The 14,799-nt window shown below is 41.8% G+C and overlaps 1 protein-coding gene across 2 annotated transcripts in view; it reads right to left on the bottom strand.

The window, feature by feature from the left end:
* Positions 1 to 14,799, bottom strand: part of LOC140426383 (guanine nucleotide-binding protein G(I)/G(S)/G(O) subunit gamma-12) — a 165,206-nt gene that overhangs the window by 17,110 nt on the left and 133,297 nt on the right. The window lies entirely within an intron of this gene.

The following is a 14,799-nucleotide window of genomic DNA, read 5'->3' as shown; positions in this document are numbered from 1 at the left end:
GAATCAGTGGCTTTTCCTGCTAGTGATGAATGGAAAATGAGAAAATCAAACGTTTTTGGATGTATTCTTATTCTGATCATCTGTGGCACATTACACCAAGATTGAAAATACTTTAATTTATATAATGCCTTACATAACCTCATGATATTCCAAAATACTTTAGAGTCAATTCAGTACTAAGTAAAAACAGAAATGTTCATGTTCAAAATACTGCCAGGGGATCTTTTTCCTTTACCCGTGAGAGCAGATTGGATATAGTTTCATCTGAAAGACACCACCTCCAAACCCGCAGTGCTGCACTGGGGTGTCAGCCGGGACTTTGTAATCAAGTCTCTGGAGTAAGACTGAGCCCACAATCTCCTTTGGGGGGAGGTGCTTTGTTCATATTATGAAAGCTTGTATATTTTAGGATATTTGGATTGCTCAGATATGAATACCCCTTTTCTTTTTTCCCCCTTTAAAAAAAATAAATTTAGAATACCCAATTATTCTTTTCCCAATTAATGGGAAATTTAGGGTGGTCAACCCACCTAACCTGCACATCGGATCAGTGAGGGAGCAGTGCTAACCACTGCACCACCGTGCGTCCCTTGCTTGGCATTTTCTAATGGTCATAACATTTTTTTTTAGAGTACCCAATTCATTTTTTCCAATTAAGAGACAATGTAGTGTGGCCAATCCACCGACCCTGCACATCTTTGGGTTGTGGGGGCGAAACCCACGCAGAAACGGGGAGAATGTGCAAACTCCACACGGACAGTGACCCAGAGCTGGGATCGAACCTGGGATGTCGGTGCTGTGAGACAGCAGTGCTAACCATTGCGCCGCCCATACCCCTTTTCTAAGGCAGACAGTTTTCACATGCAGAGAGAGATGCTGCAACCTCAGTGCACAAGTTGTTGGTATTTTTAATGTCCTTGTCTGGTGTCCCAAATTAATATCTTCTTTCTGTGGATTTTATGGAAAAGCAGCTGAAGCAGTAAAATGAAGAACTGTTTTAATTTAATATGATGATTTACTTCTATTCATGTATTAATAACATATTTTGAAAACACTGTCTACATATTTTTAAAAGCAGCACATAGTGTTAGCGTTTAAGTGCAATGTTAATAGTAATGTGTGCAAACTACTTTGATGTTTCAGCATCAAGTCAGAGCTCCTTGAAATCAATGCGAGTTTAGCTCAAAACATTATTCCTAATTGGCAGTCATTTAGGACTGTGGTTCTTTATTCCTAGAAATGCTCTAATTTTTTGGGTTTCACAAACTATTAAAATACACACAAAAGTTGAAGTAATAAATTGGGCAAACCACACAAGTCTAAAAACTAACAAAACGTCCGTAAATGTGAAAAGTGGCCTCTCTTACTATTTTTTGATTAGTTTTCAACAACTTGTTGAGCCATGATCTGTATAGTGTTCAGTAGTGCAACATACATGTACCATAATACCTACAAATATATAAAAAAATCTGACTCCCATGATCAGTAATGTTTGAGTCAAATAGTTGTCGAGCCATGACAAGGCAGAAGGATGTAACATAAGATTTTCTTTCAGAAGGGAGAGATCTGGAACAAGGGATCAACCCTATTTCTGCAGTGATCAGTTACGGAAATGTTTCTTGTACACAAAAAATCTAAATTTGGGCAATCATGTCAGTATAAAAATCTTCATAGATTTAGGGAGCCAAGTTTTGCCATTTGCCCTTAAAAGGTAAAAATTAATGGATCCATTTCCCTGATCTTCCTATATGTGTTCGAGACATCTGACTGTTTAATGTGGAAGGGCGAGTGTAAATCAGTTCCCATCTCTCAAATCTGCATATCCCATGCAGTGACACTGGCTTCCTTGCAGGAAGTTCTTTGGAAGCTTAACAGTTTATTCTTGTTTCCATCAGTTCTTAGACTTTCTAGAAGAAATGAGTTCAGACTACAATACATCCATTTTAAATTTATATTCCACAGACATGCCAATGTTTTGCACCTTAGTAATATTCCTGGTGTTCATAGATGCTGGGGTCAAGTGGGAAGGCATTTGAAAGAAAATGTCCTTGAGTTCAGCTTGGAGACCATGGGCTTAATTCCCGCCAGTGTTATTCTGTTCTGCCAAAACAGCCTAACTATCTCAAAATAAATCTGTTGGGTCAGGACCAAACCCCTGTGCAGACAGAATTGGTGCCACAACTGGGAAAATAAGATTTGGGCAAAGCATAAAATCTTGGCTGGAGTGGTTTGGATTTATTATGTTTAGCCGAAGGGCTGGTGAATCTGGAGGTAAAGCTTTGCAGGCACCGCTGTCCAGAGATGGAGCCTTTGAAACTGCCATTCCATTTTCTGGTAACTGTTCCTGTCTGAATGCAATGACCCAACCAGTTTTCTACCGAAGTTTAGTAATATTCTCAAGCTAGCACAGTGGTTAGCACTGCTGCCTCACAGCACCAGGGACCTAGCTTCAATTCCGGCCTCGGTGACTGTGTGGAGTTTGCACTTTCTCCCAGTGTCTGCATCAGTTTCCTCTGGGTACTCGGTTTCCTCCCACAGTCCAAAGATGTGCATGTTAGGTGGTCTGGCCATCCTAAATTGCCCGTAGTATCCAAAAGGTTAGGTGGGGTTACGGGGACAGGGTAGGCTCTTTCAGAGGGTCGGTGCAGATTCAATGAGCCGAATGGCCTCCTTCTGCACTGTAGGGAGTCTATGATTCTAGTTAAGCTATGGACTTTCACTCTTGCTCGGAAATAACAGTTTATGACTTAAGCGAGACAGCTGGGGCTGTTTAGCACAGGGCTAAATCGCTGGCTTTGAAAGCAGATCAAGGCAGGCCAGCAGCACGGTTCGATTCTCGTATCAGCCTCCCCGAACAGGCGCCGGAATGTGGCGACTGGGGGCTTTTCACAGCAACTTCATTTGAAGCCTACTTGTGACAATAAGCGATTTTCATTTCATTTCATTTTCAGCTATGGCCTTGCACATTTGCTCCAAAATAGCAAGAATCTCACAGAATCCCTAGAGAGCAGAAGGAGGCCATTTGGCCCATCGAGTCTGCACCAACCACCCGAAAGACCACCCCACCCAAGGTCCATCCTGCCTATCTCTTTCACCTAACCTGCACATCCCTAGACACCATGGCACTGCTTTTTATGGCTCATCAAGGGAGATTTTACCTTCTAACCTTATCCCTTCATTTCCTGAAGATGACAGTTTATGTCAGCAGAAGGTTTCCCAGAAACATTGATAATCCATTTGGGAATGAATACCGAGCCCTCACGTGTCAACTAAGCCGATGACTGTCAGCAAGCTTTTAAACTTGGGGTAATCACAGCAGAAGCGGTTCCCTCTCCATACATACTTGAAAGCTAATTATAACTGGTTTGAGGAACCTTGATACCCAGCCAAGGGTCCTACAGTCAATAATGTGGAAAAAAACAATGGCTGGGTTTGGTCTCTAGCTTGTTGCAGTTCCACCCTTTTGCTTCCACAGATTTTCAGACAGCACAATTGTTTTCCCACTTGGCAAACCAAACCGTCTCATGGATGGAGCTGTGGTGTTGTGTACTGTATTGAGACTTGGAATACACATTCAATGCATAACGTAATTTGCATTTAAGTGTTGATGCTCACATGGCAATAGGTTCTGCACTAGCTGTCCGAGTAAAATGCTCTGGATATACCCCTAAATACTCAGCAAATACACTACGTGGCCATTTGCAATTACCAAGATTTAGTTATTTATTTTAAAATATTTTAATTCTCTTTTTTCACATTTTCATCCAAATTTACACCCACCAACAATCAACAGTAACAAATACAAAGTCAATCCCTTGACCAACAATTCCTCCCTCCCACCAACCCCCAACATTTTAAATACAAACATCAATGAAAAAGACTCAGGAATCCACCATCCACCCATACATAGTCATCAACAACATGCACAATCCATCTCCATCCCCCCCCCCCCCATGTTTGATGTCATCCAATTCTTGAAAGTGCATAATAAATGAAGCCCATGAATTGTAGAACCCTTCTACTCACTTCACCTTCTCGAGTGTTAAAAACTCCAACAGATCCCCGCCATGCCAGGGCACAAGGTGGAGAAACTGACCTCCACCCGAACAGGATCCGCCTTCAGGCGATTAGTGAGGCGAAGGCCAAAACATCTGCCTCCGCACCCGTTTCCAACCCCGGCAGATCCGATACCCAGAATATGGTCTCCAGAGGACCAGACTCAAGCCTCACATGTACCACCTTTGAAATTACTCTGAACACCTCCTTCCAATACCCCTCCTGCTTTGGACAGTACCAAAACACATTAACGTGGTTTGCGGGAGCCCCCCCCCCGCAATGTTCACAACATCCTCTACTTCCTCAATGTGTCAGCTAATTACCAAGATTTATACAAGTGCACAAATAGTATTTAATTTAAATGAAATGAAATGAAAATTGCTTATTGTCACGAGTAGGCTTCAATGAAGTTACTGTGAAAAGCCCCTAGTCGCCACATTCCAGCGCCTGTTCGGGGAGGCTGGTACGGGTGGACAGAACTAATGTTTCAAAAGTTAAATATATTTTTCTTCCCCAACATGCGGTGAGGCATGACACCCTACACATCAGAAAACCAACGTTTAATTCATGGGCGGTGCACGGTTAGCTGATCCAAGCAGAGGTAGTAATTGGGGCATCACAACTGACCACTGTACCCCCAAGGCCAGGATAGCTGCAGCACTGGGGGTAGAAACTGGTACATACAAACTGATATTTCAGGCATAAAATGGGTGCAAAGTCAACCAATCTGTGCAGGCGTTGGACTCTGCTATTCATAGGGGCCTTTTTTATATTAGAAACAGGCATTTTGGGTGGATACCCAAGATAAGTGCATATCACGGAATAATACAATATAGGAGGAGCCCACTTAGCTCACTGTTTTGCTGGTTGTTTGAAACAGCTGTTTTGTTGGCTGTTTGAAACAGCTGTTTTGTTGGCTGTTTGAAACAGCTATCAAATCATTCCCACTCCTTTGCTCTTTTTCCACTGATTATGCAATTGAGCGGCCTATCACGAGTTACAGAATCGTTACAGCACAGAAGGAAGCCATTCTGCCAGTCACATCCATGCTAGCTCTCAGGGCATTTTAATTAATCGCATTCACCCTACCCTTTCCCCCCAGCTCTGAAAATATTTCCTATTCAGGTGTTTATCCAATTCCCTTGGGAAAGCCACAACGGAATCTATCTCCAACACAATCTCAGGCAGTGCATTCCAGATCCAAACTACCCACATGCAACAAATCCTTTTTCTTTGTGTTGCTGTTGGTTCTTTTGCTAATCACCTTAAATTGGTGTCCTCTAATTCTCAATCATGTTGCCAATGGAGCAGTTTCTCCCCATAAATATCGTCTAGCCCCTGCATGATTTTGAACACCCTCTACCAAATCTCCAATCAGCACAGTCCCACTTCTATAATCTATTTACATAACTCAAAGTCCCTCATCCCTGGAACCATTCTTATAAATCTTTTCCACCCTCTCTAAATTCTTCACCGCCTTCCTACAGTGCATTGTCCAGAATTGGACAGAACACCCCAGTGAGGCTGTACCAGTGTCTATTACAGTATCAGAACTTTGTTGGTTTTAAAAAATAAACATGCCTCTATTTATAAAACCCAGGATCCTGCATGCCTTTTTAAAATCACTTGCAACCTTTGCTGCCACTTGAATTTCTGCATTATATACCCCCAGGTTTCTGTTTTTGCACCCCGCTGAAAAATATAACTTATTTTACATTCCTTCTCCTCATTCTTCGTACTAAATATATCACTTCACACTTCTCTGCATTAAATTTCATCTGCCACATGTCAGTCTATTCCACCAGCCTGCCTATGTCCTCTTGAAGTCCAGCTTCCTCCCAAATATCCTCCTCACAGTTCACAATACTTTCAAGCTTTCTGCAAACTGCAAATTTTTTGTCTTGCACACCAAAGCCCAAGTCATTAATGTGTATCAAGAAAAGCAGTCTTGGTAGCGACCCTGGGAAACTCCCACCTCACCATTGCTACCTTTAAAATTAAAAAAAAGAATATCTAATTCAATTTTTTCCAATTAAGGGGCAATTTAGCGTGGCAAATCCACCTATCCTGCACATCTTTGGGTTGCGGGGGCGAAACCTATGCAAACACGTGGGGAATGTGCAAACTTCACGTGGACAGTGACCCAGAGCCAGGATCAAATCTGGGACCTCGGCACCGTGAGGCAGCTGTGCTAACCACTGTGCCACCGTGCTGCCCTCTCACCATTGCTTCCTACCATTCCCGGCTACACACTGTTTTCTGTTATTCAGCGAACTTTGCTATGCTGCAACTTTCCTCCTTATTTCATGGGCTTTAACTTTGCTGACAAGCCTATTATGTGGCACTTTGTCAAACACAGTTTGGAAGTCCAGAGGCACCATATTAACCATATTGCCTTCATCAACCATCTTTGTTATTTCATCCAAAAACTCAATCACATTAGTTAATCACGACTTGCCATCAACAAATATGTGCTGCCTTTCTTTTATTAATCCATAGCTCTTCAAGTAACTATTAATTTTGTCCCATTTTATCATTTTTAAAGGATTTCCCAACATGGAGTTAAGCTGACTGGCCTATAGTTGCTGGGTTTAACCTTCTACCCTTTTTTAAATCAAGAATGTAATGTTTATGATTCTCCTCTGTATCTAAGGGGAGGAATGGAAAATTGTCAGTGCCTCTGCAATTTCCACTCAAACCTCCCCAGGATGCATCCCTTCTAGTCCTCGTGACTTATCGACAAATATAGCCAGCCTTTCTAATACCAATTTTTAACCATCCAGTATTGCAACTTCATCTTTCACCATAACTTTGGCAGAATCTTATTCTTTGTTAAAGATTAATGTGTAAAGTATAAATTTAGTACCTCAGACATGTCTGCATGCACAGGTGCCCTTTTGATCCTACTTCACCAATCCTTTCTCTTCTTATTTATATGCCGTTGGAATCGATTTACGTTAGCTGCCTCTTCTCGTACTCCCCATGCCTCTCCTTTTTCACTTCCTCTCTCAACTTCCTGTATTAATCTTGGTTCTCAATTGTATTATCAATTTGACATCAGTCATGCGCACCCTTTCTCCGTTTCTTCTTATTCGCTACCTCCTTCATCACACAGGGAGCTTTGCTTTTGGTTATCCTGCCCATTCCCCTTGTGGGAACATATTCAACTATACCCAAAACGTCTCCTCTTTAATTGCGACCCATTTAATTCAATTACAGCTCTGTCAATCAGTCGTTGATTCCAATTTACCTGCAAGAGATCCATTTACACCCCACTGAAATTAGCCTTCCACAAGTATTTTTTACCCCAGATTACTCCTTGTCCTTTTTGGTAACTAAGCTAAACATTATGATGCTATGATCACTGTGCCCCATATGTTCCCCTGCTGACACTTGATCCACTGAATTCCCCAGAAATAGATGCAGCAATTCCTACTTCCTCATCCATTCGGAAATGTACTGATCAAGAAGATTCTCCTAAGCATAACAGAAGCTCCTCCACTTCTCAGCTCTTTTAGACTATATTAAGATAATTAGTGGTCCCATTATCACTAATTTATAGTTGAGTACCCCTTTTAGAAATTTATCTCCAATGAGCGAGGAATCAATGTCCCTTAAGGTTACTAACCAAAAGTAGTTTTGTGAAATAATTTAAATTTAACTTTCATCTCCTGCGCAGAGTCTCCAATCCCCCCCCCCCCCCAATTCCCCCAAATATCTATCCATCCAGCGGCCTGATAACCATTGCTGGCGAATGGCCCAAACTGAAGTCTTCGCTTGACATGAAGTCACTCTGGAAAACAAGTTCAGATTAATTTACGGTCCCGGGATTTCCCATTCCTTAATGATATGCATTGGCCTCTGTTTGAAAGTACATGTGTGAATGTCAGGCCCGTCATATCCCCATGACAGAATATCTCACATACACTCTTGGCTCATCTGTGAGGTATGAACACTTGGGTAAGTTACCAGATACTTATCAGTGGCCGTGGAACCTGACCTCAGCTAAAGCTACCACCTTAGCCAGTGGAATAAAAAGGGGTCGTGATGGTAGTGGTGAGAGTCCATGTCTTTTGTCAGTAGTTTATTTCTCCCTTAATTCTAAAATGTAATTTTTATTCAGTGTCTGCCTATTAAATAAATATTATCCAAATATTTGATCAGCTAAGCAAAGAGTCAATGAAGTACATTCAATGAACATGTGCTATTGCGACATACAACCATGTAAACATGAAAATGACATCACGAAACAGGACTGCAATTTATACAAATAGATAAAACAAAGTTGGTACAGCATTTTGTCAACTGAAGCACAAGAGTGACCTTGGGCAAGTGTATATAAGCATTAACATTGACGATTGTGTCTTACAATGTTGGATAAATAAAAGGAAAAATTTGATGGTCAAATGCAAAACATAAAAGTTAGCCTAAGTCTGAGATAGTAGAGGAAAGTAATTCAATGTCAAGAATTGAGAGTATTACCCATGAAAGCTGCACTAAAGCTATTGGTGCAAGTGGTTTATTTTGCTACTCAGACAAGAATCTACCAATACATTATAGGCAGTGTCAATAATGGAGATTATTTTCTTGACTGTTCAGTGATTTACATTTTACACAGGTGGAAAAAGCCTGCAGGACATCAAACGTGGGGGCAAGGTGGCACAGTGGTTACCACTGCTGTCTCACAGCTCCAGGGACCCAGGTTCAATTCCAACCTCGGGAAGTTTGCACATTTGCTTCGTGTTTGCGTGGGTATTCCAGCTTCTTCCCAAATATGCGCAGGTTAGGTGGGTTATGGGGATATGGCAGGGAAGTGTTCTTTCAGAGGGTCGTTGCAGACTCGATGGGCCAAATGGCCTTCTTCTGCACTGTAGGGTTTCTATGGATTCTATGAAAATTTGACTGTGGGCCCACATTCAACCAGTAGTCATACCCGATAGAATCAAATAGAGAGCTATTTGGATCCCTGTTTAATTTTCCCCACCACTACTAAATATGAGAAACTTCTGGTGGAAACTAAATAAACAGCCAACAGAGTTGGACAAAGTTTTGGTTCATGCAGGACTTAATATTTGATGGGCAGATAGGAAGTAATTATGTATTATCAGCATACAAGTGGAAACCGAATGCACATTTATGGATTGTATCAGCGAGAGGAAACATGTAGATGAGGAATATGGAGTAAAGATGGAACTTTGGGATAAGCCAGAGGTGACTTATCTGCATGCGAAGAGCTACCAGAGAAAATGGTTAGCTACACGGAATAGTCTCATTAAAGGCAGCCTGGTGGCACAATGGTTAGCATTACTGCCTCACAGCGGCAGGGGCCCGGGTTAGATTCCCGCAGGTATGACTATTTGGAATTTGGACGTTCTGCCAGTGTGGGTTTGTGGGGGTTTTCCTCGGGTGCTCCGGTTTCCTCCCACAGGGATTAGGTAGATTGGCCATGCTAAAATTTCCCCATCGGTATCCAAAGATATGCAGGTCAGGTAGGGTTAGAGGGTTATGGGGATAGGGTGGGGGAGTGGGCCTAGGTAGGATGCTCTTTTAGAGGGTTAGTGCAAACTTGATGGGCCAAATGGCCTCCTCCTGCACTGCAAAGATTCTATGACAGGGCAGTACTGAGGTGATGGGGAATGGAAAAAAACCAGTGGAGAAGAAATGAGTGATTGAAAGGCGGATAATCATCATAGAATTTACAGTGCAGAAGGAGGCCATTCGGCCCATCGAGTCTGCACCGGCTCTTGGAAAGAGCACCCTACCCAAGGTCAACACCTCCACCCTATCCCCATAACCCAGTAACCCCACCCAACACAAAGGGCAATTTATCATGGCCAATCCACCTAACCTGCACATCTTTGGACTGTGGGAGGAAACCGGAGCACCCAGAGGAAACCCACGCACACACGGGGAGGATGTGCAGACTCCGCACAGACAGTGACCCAAGCCGGAATCGAACCTGGGACCCTGGAGCTGTGAAGCAATTGTGCTAACCACTATGCTACCGTGCTGCCCTGATCAACAATCACAATTCGGAATGCTCAAATTTTAACTTGTTTACTCCCTATGCGTTTTGCACCAGTTTGTCTGCTTTAAGTTTGGAGTCATAAATGCACGTACACAACCTGAAAAACAAGTTCAAAGTTAAGCACTTTTAAAAAAAAGTTGCATTTAATTCCCTGAAGCAGTAGTTGAGAGAGCCACTAATTTTAATCTACAAATGCCAACATTGACCTCAATATTGAATGCTCACAGGAAATAGTGGTTGCCATAACACCATATGAACAAAATACTGACTAATTTAAACCGAATGACCCATACCTGTTCCTTAAAACTAGGTAGAAGGATTGTTTGTCATGATTCTGGAGTTCCACCAATCTTCAGCTAAGTTATGGAAGTAGATTGGGGGAAATTCTTGGAAATTTCAAGTATATGACCTTAACAAATGGCACTTTTCTTTCAGTATTCTTGAAAGTTTGTTTTGACTGCTTTTCCACAGATAATGTATAGAACGTCTGGTCAATCCTATTTATAACTGCCAAGGCACGTGTTTCAGAGTTTTGACCAAGCCAGTGAGTGCTTTAATACTCTTCTAAACTTTGTACCTGCCATGCTAAATGCCTTGATCTATAAATGCTCATTAATGCCACCATTAATTACATCAAATTAATATTCAGTCAACTGAAAATGTGAGAATTAGATTCTTCTCTACTTTGATATAACATAGGAAACAAGCACATTGATTGTAGTCCATGTAGAGTACATAGCAATACCCTGCTTTGCATGCAGAACTTGGAAACCTCAAAATACTTTTCAGAATTTATTCAAAAAAATTGAGAAATTTGAACTGGAATGAACTTAGCTTAAAAACTACTTACTACATGCTTTTATCAATATTTATTGAAGCAAAGATACAGGACATACACAGATGATACATTATTGACTGAGCTAGAATGCTGGCACTGAGAGTGAATCATAGGTGTGAAGGTCAAGGCCACTAAAATCCATCCATGATCTTCCTCGGGTAATGAAATTAATCATGGTCAGTAATGTTTGCATAATATATCCCATGGAAAGTTCTGAACAGGTAAATGATAAGCGCATGCTTGTTTTCGTGAAGGTGGGGATTGGAAGAAGAAGAACCTCTTACTGGATACTAATGCTAGCACTCGTGCTTTACTCAAGAATACAAAGCTGCACTGATAGTACTGCACTGGCACTGAGAACTGCAACCCTGTTGCACGAGTTGCACTAATGTATTATGTTTATATATTTAACTGGCCTATCTTGCTGTTTAGCCAGGCCAGTAATTTGCTTCAAGTGACCGCACATTGTACTGTGCTGCAGGTCTGTGGAGACGACCAATGTGTTGCATTCTCATATTTACAATTATATCCAAACTAAATTCCACATTGGACCATCTCTTTCATTGGAAACAGTGACTGAGAAATAAGTCAGGCCAGGCAATAACTCACAATGTGAAATGGTTCATCCCAATGCCCAACTAATATTGAGTTTGCCTTTAGGAGAAACTGAACAAAACGTGGGAAAGACATAAATATCCAGTTCATAGCTCTGAGTTGCACTACGATACGAGGAGATAGAAAACAGTGAGATTCAACTCCAGAGAGAGATTTACATTGCCCAAGGTTGCCACTGAACACGAGCTTATAATTGCCCTGTGCCAAAATGGAGAACAGTTGCTTTTAAGATCGGCAGCAATGACTTTAACTTGCTGCTGGAGCTGCCAAGCTATTACTTCAAAGTGATTTCATCTCTCTTACTTTCTAATTCTTACAGTACACCTGCATTGGAAGAATTATTGCCCACGTTTCACCTCTAAATAGCAGGTCATGATCACTTGTGCTTCTAACTTAGCAAAATGAAGTTTAAATTAAACAACATAATTTTGCTAATCGCTCAGGAATGGGTGAGTGAATGCCAGCCAGAATGTTTGTCTTAGCAACTGGTCACCACATTACCACGTGATTAGTAATGGGTAATTCCCAATGTCTGGAATGCTTGATAACATTCCTGCGAAGTGCCTTCGGATGTTTTTCTATGTTAAATACACTATATGAATGCAGGTTGTTGGCATGGTTGATCATGAGCTTTTTGCAGTTGTTGGCATTAATCCAGTGCCAATTTGCAGAAAGGTGAACTGCCAGGGTGAATGAATCGTTAAATAAGAACAATTTTGTTTTGTTAGGTACTCAAACATCTTTCATCAACATCCAGCTTTGAATTGTAAGTGCTATTAAATAGTATGCCACACAGCTATTGTGCCAAGGCATGGCTCTAAGCAAAGCAAATCTAATCATCTAAAGTTTCAGACTGGACAAGACCTACCAACAAAACAACAGCATGAATGGAAACAGTACCATGTACTAATCATGTGAGGCAAGTAGGGTTATAAACTGAAGACAAGTTGGTCAAATGGGGACAAAGAACGACAAATCGATATGGATATGCTGACAGCAGACTCGGAAGCATTTTAGTTGAAAATGTCAGCAGCTGCCTTTCTGCAATTATGATGGTACAAGTGCTTTTAGTAACGGTTGAACATGGAAGGACTGGAGCAAACTATCAATGTACAAGAACTTCACTGTTCAACTAAACAGTATCTATAGTATTAAAGCTCCCTTTCATCACAGAAACTTCAAGGACAGTACTGCAAATTAATTTAGACGACTCTGCTGCTGTCAAATAAAAATGTTTCCAGAAGCAGAAGCTATTTCTTTCTGGCGGGATTGGCTTGGGTTTGGCGGTGTTAACCAGCACGGGGTTTTATAGTGAACTGCCTCTTTTAGACAAATCTGGGGCTCATTCTCTCTCACTTCAAATCAACAGTATAGAGAATTCACAACTGGTCAAAATCAGATTTGCTTGTGAAGTTATGATTTATTCACAAGATTTGTTTAGTAACCAATTACCTAAAATCAATATCTCACGCAGTCTGAACACTTCCTCAATTATCACAATCATACATTTAAAAACATATTTTGGTGAACATTCCAGTGCTGTTTCATCTTTCTGCTGAGAGATTACCATTTCAATGCCTAACCAAAGTTTCTTAGGTGTGACTACATATCCAGGATTAACAAGAACCACCAAACAAACCAGGAAGGAATTTTATTAAAAATAATCTTTTGGAAGAAAATTTCTTCATCTTTGTTTCTAAGGGGACTTTTAATTCCAATATAGATTATATTACTGGCTTTGTTAAATATTTCAATATCAACTTGAGCTATTTTATGCTAGCAATACAATTAAATTATAAAATAAATAAACAGCATACTTTGGAGAAGTTTGGAAAGATGTTTTCTGTATGCAAGTGGCCAGATTGGCTCAGGCCATTTCTAAAATTTTATTAATCAGTTATCTTTTATAATACTGGGTGGAAATAGACCCAAACTACAAAGCATTACCCCAGACCGAGCGCAAAGCTGAATGTCCCCTGTTTAAAGTGATTCATATTGTTACCTCATAGCACCAGGGGCCGGGTTCATCCGACCTTGAGTATCCATCTGTGTGGAGTTTGCACGCTCTCCCAGTGTCTGTGGATTTCCACCGGGTGGTCTGGTTCCTTTCTCTCTTCTCCATCCCGCCCTCCCACCAAAGGTGTGCAGGTTAGGTGGTGTTATGGGGATCGGGAGGCACAGCGGGCCTATGTAGGGTGCTCTTTCAGAAGGTCAGTGCAAACTTGTTGGGTCAATTGGCCTCCTTCTGCACTGTTGGGATTCGCTGAAAGTTCCACTTGATGCATCCACATTGTCGGAAGGGCGGCATTTCACAACAGGGAGGGAGGGGATGCATCATTTTGCAGTTAACAGTAAGAGTCACATTCCATTATTTATGAGAAATAGTCAAGGCCTGCATTGATTTCCAACCCTCAGTTGCACTTGGGAAGGTAATGTTGAGTCACTTTCTTGAACTGCTGGAGCTCATGTGCTGAAAGTTAACCCCTTTTCACCATTTACATCAGGCTGGTCCAACCCATTTCCCGCAGGCCACAACTCAGCCTGCCACACCTGTGTGTAGGCCTGCAGAGCAGCTGTTCAACTACGGGAAAAGTTCAATGAAAGATTTTTGCAAGGAGCTGCTCCTTCAGTCACAGGCCATTTATCTCCTGCGGCTGCAAGCTCATCAGTGAGCCTATCAGTAGTTAACATGGGAGAGAAACAGGAGAGAGGAGCTGACCGGGATGGGTGGTTTGCAACAAAGTTGCAGCAACAGCACCTGCCCACCCAGGCCAAATGTAGTCGCAGGTAGGGCAGAGTGAGGAAATGAACCCATTCACAGAGTCCCAAATACCTCTTCAATCGGATGTCCAAACCTCCTGACCTTGGGCGGGGAGCAAGTGAGCAAGCTTGTGCTAGTGAGCCAACAAGTGTACGAGTCAGAGTGTGTGAGAGAACCCGAAGACTGGTAGTGAGCCAGATACACACATATCCACATAGCAGTCCAGGAGAGGAGGAAAGGGAACCTGCTTTTGACCCCTGCTTTCATACAAATTCTGTCAAAGCCAGCACGGAGTGTGTGTCAGAGCCAAATGCATGATCAAGATTAGTTAAACCTATAAAAGTATGAAAATTGACAGGTTATGCTGCAGCTGTATAGAACCTTAGTTTAATAATAATAATAATAACTTACTGTCACAAGTAGGCTTCAATGAAGTTACTGTGAAAAGCCCCTAGTCACCATATTCCCACGCCTGTTCGGGGAGGCCGGTACGGGAATTGA

The sequence above is a fragment of the Scyliorhinus torazame genome, chromosome 7 (genome assembly GCF_047496885.1).
Source record: "Scyliorhinus torazame isolate Kashiwa2021f chromosome 7, sScyTor2.1, whole genome shotgun sequence".
Classification (NCBI taxonomy): Eukaryota; Metazoa; Chordata; class Chondrichthyes; order Carcharhiniformes; family Scyliorhinidae; genus Scyliorhinus; species Scyliorhinus torazame.
Note: the sequence above shows the minus strand (reverse complement) of the source record. Positions and strands in the feature narration are given on the sequence as shown.